The sequence below is a fragment of the Myodes glareolus genome, chromosome 19 (assembly GCF_982192425.1).
Source record: "Myodes glareolus chromosome 19, mMyoGla1.1, whole genome shotgun sequence".
NCBI classification, from domain to species: Eukaryota; Metazoa; Chordata; class Mammalia; order Rodentia; family Cricetidae; genus Myodes; species Myodes glareolus.
Genome location: NC_142044.1, coordinates 62,444,504 through 62,452,428, shown reverse-complemented (window position 1 = coordinate 62,452,428; position 7,925 = coordinate 62,444,504). Strand labels below are relative to the sequence as shown.

Here is a 7,925-nt window from a genome sequence, read left to right as displayed (position 1 = left end):
GAGAAGAATTTTAATATGTTGCCTAGAGATCATTCTTGTGATATTTTGGAAGAAAGTGGTTGCCTCTTGTCCTTGTCTGAAGAGTCTACTTGAAGCTAAAAGTGGGGAAATTTGGATTAATATCCTTGACAGAAGAAATCTCAAAATAGGCCAGGCGGTGGTGGCGCATGCCTTTAATCCCAGCACTGCTGCCAGAAGCAGGTGGATCTCTGTGAGTTCGAGGCAGCCTGGTCTACAAGAGCTAGCTCCAGGACAGGCTCCAAAGCCACAGAGAAACCCCATCTCGAAAAACCAAAAAAAAAAAAAAGGAATCTCAAAACAGTATAGATTCTGTCATGTAGTTACTAGTGTTCATACTCGTAGGTGTTCAGTGTTCATTCCTGGCTGTTCAGACCTGAAATAATTACACAGAAACTATATTATTTGCAATATTGTTTGGCCAATAGCTTAAGCATATTTTTATCTAGCTCTTATATCTTAAACTAATCCATCTTTATTAATCTGTACATCACCACAAGATCGTGGCCCTACTGGCAAAGTTTCAGCGACCTCGGGGCATCTGTCTCATGCAGTGGCTACATGGCTTCTCTTTTACAACACCTCCTCTCTCCTCTCTCTACATCTCTGGCTTTACTCTGTTAAACCATTGACTAAATGGAGCTTTATTCATTAACCAATAAAAGCAACACATATACAGAAGGACTTTCCATACTATTTCCCCTTTTTCTGTTTAAATAAAAAGGAAGGTCTTAATTTTAATATAGTAAAATTACAAAACAGGTATCAGCGGGCTGGAGAGATGGCTCAGTAGTTAAGAGCTTTGCCTGCTCTTCCAAAGGTCCTGAGTTCAATTCCCAGCAACCACGTGGTGGCTCACAACCATCTGTAATGAGATCTGGTGCCCTCTTCTGGCCTGCAGGGATACATGCAGGCAAAACACCATATACATAATAAATAAATTAAATCTTAAAAAAGGTATCAAGCAAGAATTACAGTTATAATATTTATATCTACTTTATCTTTTATCATAACTAAGGAAACTATAATTATAACTATCTAGTCTTTAACTCCATCAAAGACCCCAGAAGGATATAATATTACCTAAGTTAACAGGAAGTACATTGTAAGCAACTTCCAAAACTGTAGAAATGACAGAGACATCTTGCTGCCTGGACAGTCACACCAAGTTTTTCTATAACATTGGCACATTCATCTTTAGCTTACAGGCCCATAGTATCCAGCAGACTTTTCCACGACGCAGGGAACTTGAAGATCTGTTTGCCTTGTAATGGCAAAGTAAGACAGTCTATCAGGGTTCCTGCTTTAGAGTTAAGACTGGAAGAAAGGAGTTATGGAATTTTCTCTGTGCCTAAAGAAAGCTGGTGAGACAAGGCATGTGTCAGGGGTTTGTCTGAACGGAGGTCTAGTAGAGAGGCCATTGCATGAAGCTGTGAAGTTGAAGCCTGGATTGCCTTGGAGAACCCAAGACATTAAAGGTGCCAGGGTTGTGGGATACCTGCCAAGGAGAGCTGCTAACAGGGAATGGAACCAGCTTGAGAAAGAACTCTGTTGCAGTCAACAAAGCTGAATAGAGTTGAAGATCTGACGAGCACTTTGACATCAGACATTGAGATACAGAGTTTGGAGTTTGCCCAGCTGGTTTTCAGTCTTGCTTTGGTCCAGTATTTCCACACAATAGTCCCTTCCTTATGTTTTGAAACAGTAATTGTCTTACCTAGGGCTTTTATTGCTGTAAAGAGACACTATTCAAACTACTACAACAGTGTATATCCTGTGCCATTATATATTGGAAGTATATGATCTGCCTTTTGTTTTTGCTTTTCCAAGGGGATTACAGATAAGAGACTACCATGAGTCTCAGAAAAGACTTTGAAACAAGTTTGAGGCTGTGATAGACTATGAGAACTTTTGAAATTGGATTAAATTAACTTTGCATTATGCTACTGTTACAAGTTTATAGGATTCAGGGAGTAGAATGTGGTGGTTTGAATGTCATTGGCCCCCATAATCTCATTGGTAGTGTGATACTATTAGGAGGTGCGGCTTTGTTGGAGTATGGTCTTGTTGGAGAAAGTGTGTCATTGTGGGGGCAGGTTTTGAGGTTTCCTATGCTCAGGATATTGCCCAGAGTCTCAGTTGACTTCCTGTTGCCTGCAAGATGTAGGATTCTCAGCTCCAGCACCCCATCTGCCTGCATGACACCGTGCTCCCTGCTATGATAATAATTGCTTGAACTTCTGAAACTGTAAACCAGTCCCAATTAAATGTTTTCTTTATAAGAGTTGCCATGGTCAGCCGGGCGCACGCCTGTAGTCCCAGCTACTCGGGAGGCTGAGACAGGAGGATCACTTGAGTCCAGGAGTTCTGGGCTATAGTGCGCTACGCACTAAGTTCGGCATCAATATGGTGACCTCCCGGGAGCGGGGGACCACCAGGTTGCCTAAGGAGGGGTGAACTAGCCCAGGTCGGAAATGGAGCAGGTCAAAACTCCCATGCTGATCAGTAGTGGGATCGCGCCTGTGAATAGCCACTGCACTCCAGCCTGGGCAACATAGCGAGACCCCGTCTCTAAAAAAATAAAAAATAAAAAAAATAAAAATAAAAATAACAATAAAAAGAGTTGCCATGGTCATGGTGTCTCTTTACAGTAATAGAAACCTTAAGACATGATATGAACTGGTATTTTATTTTGGTTTTTCAAGACAGGACTCAGAGGTCTGCCTACCTCTCCCTCCCAACTGATGGGTTTATTTTTTTTTAAATATTTATTTATTTATTATGTATACAATACTCTGTCTGTGTGTATGTCTGCAGGCCAGAAGAGGGCACCAGACCTCATTACAGATGGCTGTGAGCCACCATGTGGTTGCTGGGAATTGAACTCAGTACCTTTGAAAGAGTAGGCAATGCTCTTAACCACTGAGCCATCTCTCCAGTCCCAACTGATGGGTTTAAAGGTGTGTGCCACCACCACCTGACTTGTGAATGATATCTTACTATGTCTTATTTTGCTAATGACTAATTATGTTGAATATCTTTTTATATTCTTACTGCTCATTGAATATTTTATTGGGATACGTGCCTATTCAAATCCTTTTCTCATTTTAATAGTAGATCATTTACCCTTTCTAAGATTGAGTTGAAAATGGTCTTTCTTTGTGGGAAAAAGGATTTAATGTATTCCAGGCTGGCTTTGAAATTACTATGTTCGAAGATAAACTGGAACTTTTGCCTCCTAAGTACTAGAATTTTGCTGAGCTGGAGATCACACCCAGGGCCTCAAACATGCTAGGCAAGCACTCTTCCCACTGACCCACATCCCTAGTCATGCAAATGTTCTTTATATAATCCGGGTACTTGTCAGATATATGGTTTGCAAGTATTATCTCCAATTATGGTTTTTTTCTTGCTGATGGTTCATCAATGCAAAAAGGTTAATTTTGATATAATCTATTTTTTCTTTGATAGCTTTATATGACATGTATAAGAATGAAATACATTTTAATTAAAATTTTTATTTTTTTTAAATTTTTTTATTGATATTTATTGAGCTCTATATTTTTCTCTGCTTTCCTTGCTGCTTCTCCCCTCTCTCCTTCAATCCTCCCCCAAGGTCCCCATGCTCCCAATTTACTCAGGAGATTTTGTCTTTTTCTACTTTCTACTTCCCATGTAGATTAGATCTATGTAAGTCTCTCTTAGTGTCTGCATTGTTGTCTAAGTTCTCTGGGATTGTGGTTTGTAGGCTGGCTTTCCTTGCTTTATGTTTAAAAACCACCTATGAGTGAGTAAATGTGATAATTGTCTTTCTGGGTCTGGGTTACCTCACTCAAATGTTTTCTAGCTCCATCCATTTTCTTGCAAAATTCAAGCTGTTGTTATTTTTTTCTGCTGTATAGTACTCCATTGTGTAAATGTACCACATCTTTCTTATCCATTCTTCAATCGAGGGGCATTTAGGTTGTTTCCAGGTTCTGGCTATGACAAACAAAGCTGCTATGAGCATGGTTGAACACATGTCCTTGTGGCATGATTGAGCATCCTTTGGATATATACCCAAAAGTGGTATTACTGGGTCTTGAGGAAGGCTGTTTCCTAATTTTCTGAGAAATCACCACACTGACAACCAAAGGGGCTGTACCAGCTTGCATTCCCACCAGCAATGCAGGAGTGTTCCCTTTTCCCCACAACCTCTCCAGCATAAATTGTCATCAGTGTTTTTGATCTTGGCCATTCTTCCAGGTGTAAGATGGAATCTCAGAGTTGTTTTGATTTGCATTTCTCTGATGACTAAGGATGTTGAACATTTCCTTAAGTGTCTTTCAGCCATTTTAGATTCCTCTGTTGAGAGTTCTCTGTTTAGGTCTGTACTCCATTTTTTTTTTCATTGGATTATGTGATCTTTTGGTGTCCAGTTTCTTGAGTCCTTTGTATATTTCGGAGATCAGACCTCTGTCTGATGTGGGGTTAGTGAAGATCTTTTCCCAATCTGTAGGCTGTCGTTTTGTCTTGTTGACCGTGTCCTTTGCTTTACAGAAGCTTTTCAGTTTCAGGAGGTCCCATTTATTAATTGTTTCTCTCAGTGTCTGTGCTGCTGGGGTTATATTTAGGAAGTGGTTCCCTGTACCAATGCGTTCAAGTGTACTTTCCACTTACTCTTCTATAGGTTCAGTGTGGCTGGCTTTATGTTGAGGTCTTTGATCCATTTGGACTTGAGTTTTGTGCATGGTGATAGATATGGGTCTATATTCATTCTTCTACATGTTGATATCTAGTTATGCCAGCACCACTTGTTAAATATGCTTTCTTTTTTCCATTTGATATTTTTTGCTTCTTTATTAAAGATCAGGTGTTCGAAGATGTGTGGATTGACATCTGGGTCTTCTATTCGGTTCCATTGGTCCTCCTGTCTGTTCTTATGCCAAATTAAAAATATTTATATAGATTGGATCCACAAATCATTTTCCTGAAGCCTTAAACATAACATTAAACACAACCCTGTTTGGGAGGCTGGAGAGATGGCTCTGGTTAAAAGCTCTCTGCTAATCCACCCACTTTATTCCCAACACCCACTTGGTTGCTACAATGGGCTATAACTCCAGTTCCAAAGCACTCAATGCCCTCTTCTAGTCCTGGTAGGTAGTGGGTAAGTGTAATGTTAGGGTTTGCAAGAAGTCCTGTAGAAGACCGCCATTCACATATGCAATCAGCAGGAGCGTTTTATTAAAATTCCAACATGGCAATGATGGGAGAAGCCCACATGCTCCTTTCAAGCAAGATTAGGGGAATTCCAGGGAGGAGAGGTTAGTCTTGGGGCTGATTGGTAGGTTTATATAAAAAGTTTACTGGGTTGCTATAGGATTGGTTGGTGATTTAATGGTTAGAGGCTTTTCAGCTGCAGGGTGGGAGAAGCGATCTTTAGTTATCTTAAGCTTGCACAAGGCTCTAGGGCACCCTCTGATTGGTTGCTCCTGGGTTGCAGCTTTCCCAAGAACTGCTTGCTCACCTCCAGTCGGTTCCAGTAAACTGAAACTGGTCTCTGGGAGGGCTTCTAGCAGGGCCTGTCATGGCCCTTGTGTGGCTCCCGGCCCTCTCATAAAATACACACACATACGTGTAGGCAAAACACCTACACATGTGCCCATAAGTAAAAATAAATAAACCTTTTCAAAACAAAACGTAATCTTGTTTCCACAACTGAGGAGTGGGGAATTACATTATATCTTACAGGCTAGTGTTATGGTTTTACTGAAAAATGTTCCTCAAAGGTTCATCTGTTTGAACACTTGGTTCCAAGCTGGTGATGCTGTTTGGGGAAGCTAGAGAACTTTTTAAGAGGTGAGGCCTAGATACAGGAAGTGGGTTGTCTTAGGTACTCTAACTAGACCCTACTCCTAGCCCTCTCTCCCTCTCTCCTCGCTCGCCAGTCCTTATTCTCCTACGCTGTGAGGAAGTAAGAAGTCTTAGCCACATTCTCCTGCCCCTGGGGAGCCACCATGCCACAGGGACCCAGACCTTAGCACAGCTGACTCCACGATGAAAGCACCATTCAGGCCACAATCAGCAGGGAAACCTGCCAAAATGAAAACAAAGACCCAATCCATCAAGTCCATAGTTCTGGGGAAGTCTCTAAATGTCTGACCTGCTTCATCCATCCCTAACTGAGTGGACAACAGGAGAACACACCACGAATACACCAATCCACCAAGGGATCAGCCAGCGGTGAACCTAGAGAATGAGCCAATTTGTCCAGTTTCTTCTACAGCTCTGTAAAACCCCTAGACGGGTGCTCAACAGCTTTTTCCTCCCTTGGCAACCTCTTCCAGGAGTGCCTCTCACTTTAACATCTCACTTTTCTTAAATACCTCTTATATTTGTTATTATTACTACTACTATTTTTTTGTGTGTATAGGTGTTTTGCCTGCATGTATGTCCATGAACCACTTGCATGCAGTGCCACTAGAGGCCAGAAAGTTTCAGATCCCCTGGAACTAGAGTTACAGATGGTAGTGAGGTGCCATGTGGGTGCTGGAAATTGAACCTGGGTCCTCTGGAAGAACAGCCAGTGATCTTAACCACTGAGTCATCTCTCGAGCCCCTCCTTAATAGCTCTTAATGAAGCTTGCATTCCACATTGCTTCCCAAAGAGTCTGCATCAATGAACAATGAACCTGAAGCCACTGTCCCAGATAGATAATTTGGCTGCTGTGTGTATTGGCCACCCTAGGTCCTTGGCTTAAAAATAACTGGACCAAGAAAGGTCCAGGTGCTCTCAAAAACTCAGCTTGTTGTAGGCCCTTGTCTTTTTGTTTTGTTGTTTTGTTTTTTGAGGCAGGGTTTCTCTATGTAGCTCTGACTGTCCTGGAATTCTCTCTGTAGACAAGCTGGCCTCAGACTCAGAGAGATCCACCTGCCTCTGCCTCCCCAGTGTTGGCACTAAAGGTGTATACTACCACCGCCCAGCCAGCATTGTGGCCTTCTTATTAGAGAAATGGGAACTTTGTTGCAGGAAGCAGTTTATTGTGACCCAGCACCATCTTTTTATGGCAGTGGTTCTCAATCTGTAGGTCGTAACCCCTTGGGGTAGAAGGATCTTTTCACGGGGGTTACATAGCAGATATCCTGCATATCAGATATTTACATTACAATTCACAGCAGTAGCAAAATTACAGTTATGCGATAGCAGCAAAATAATTTTATGGTTGGTGGTCCTCACAGCATGAAACTGTATTAGAGGTCACAGCATTAGGAAGGTTGAGGACCATTGCTCTGTGGGAATTTTCTACTTTTTTTTATACAACGCTTCATGAGTTTGCGTGTCATCCTGTGCAGGGGCCATGCTAATCTACTCTGTATTGTTCTGATTTTAGTATATGTGGTGTCTGTCACCATTCTTCTGGCCTTCCCTGTCACCTGGGTACCCATCCCTTTAAGAGACGAGCTCCACCCACCCCCAATTACTCCCTGTTCCCACCACTGAGGCAAGCTGATTTTGTGCCTTCCCTCCATCTCAGCTCTCTCTCTCTCTCTCTCTGTCCGTCCTTCTTCTGAAGAGGCAACCATTGCCTCTCCCTTCCCCCCTTTCCTCTCCCTTCCCCTTGCCCCCCTTCTCTCTCTCTCTCTCTCTCTCTCTCTCTTTCTCTCATCTCTTCCCTCCACAATACCCTTACCTTTATTCCCTTTCCAATACCCACTAAATAAACTCTATACCCATGCGCTCTCCGCATGGAGTATCTCTGTCTCCCACCCACCAGGGGATCTGCAAGGGTTGCGCTGCCAGAATCTTTCACTGTCGAAGCGAGCCCAGAAATTTTTATCAAAGGCAGAGACAAATTTTCCAGAACAATTTTTTTCTGGGTTTTTGGTTCCTTTGTCTCCTATTTAGGGTGATTTACATTCTGAAT

General features: G+C 42.2%; 1 non-coding gene and 1 pseudogene across 1 annotated transcript; one reads left to right on the top strand and one right to left on the bottom strand.

Annotated features, from left to right (window-relative positions):
- The first annotated feature begins 2,315 nt into the window (after window positions 1–2,315).
- On the top strand, window positions 2,316–2,592 carry LOC148119020 (signal recognition particle RNA; annotated as a pseudogene).
- Window positions 2,593–7,309: 4,717 nt separating this feature from the next.
- Window positions 7,310–7,413, bottom strand: LOC125407509 (U6 spliceosomal RNA). The gene has a single exon (XR_007234234.1). It is a non-coding gene; the product is annotated as a U6 spliceosomal RNA (small nuclear RNA).
- Between the last annotated feature and the right edge of the window lie 512 nt (window positions 7,414–7,925).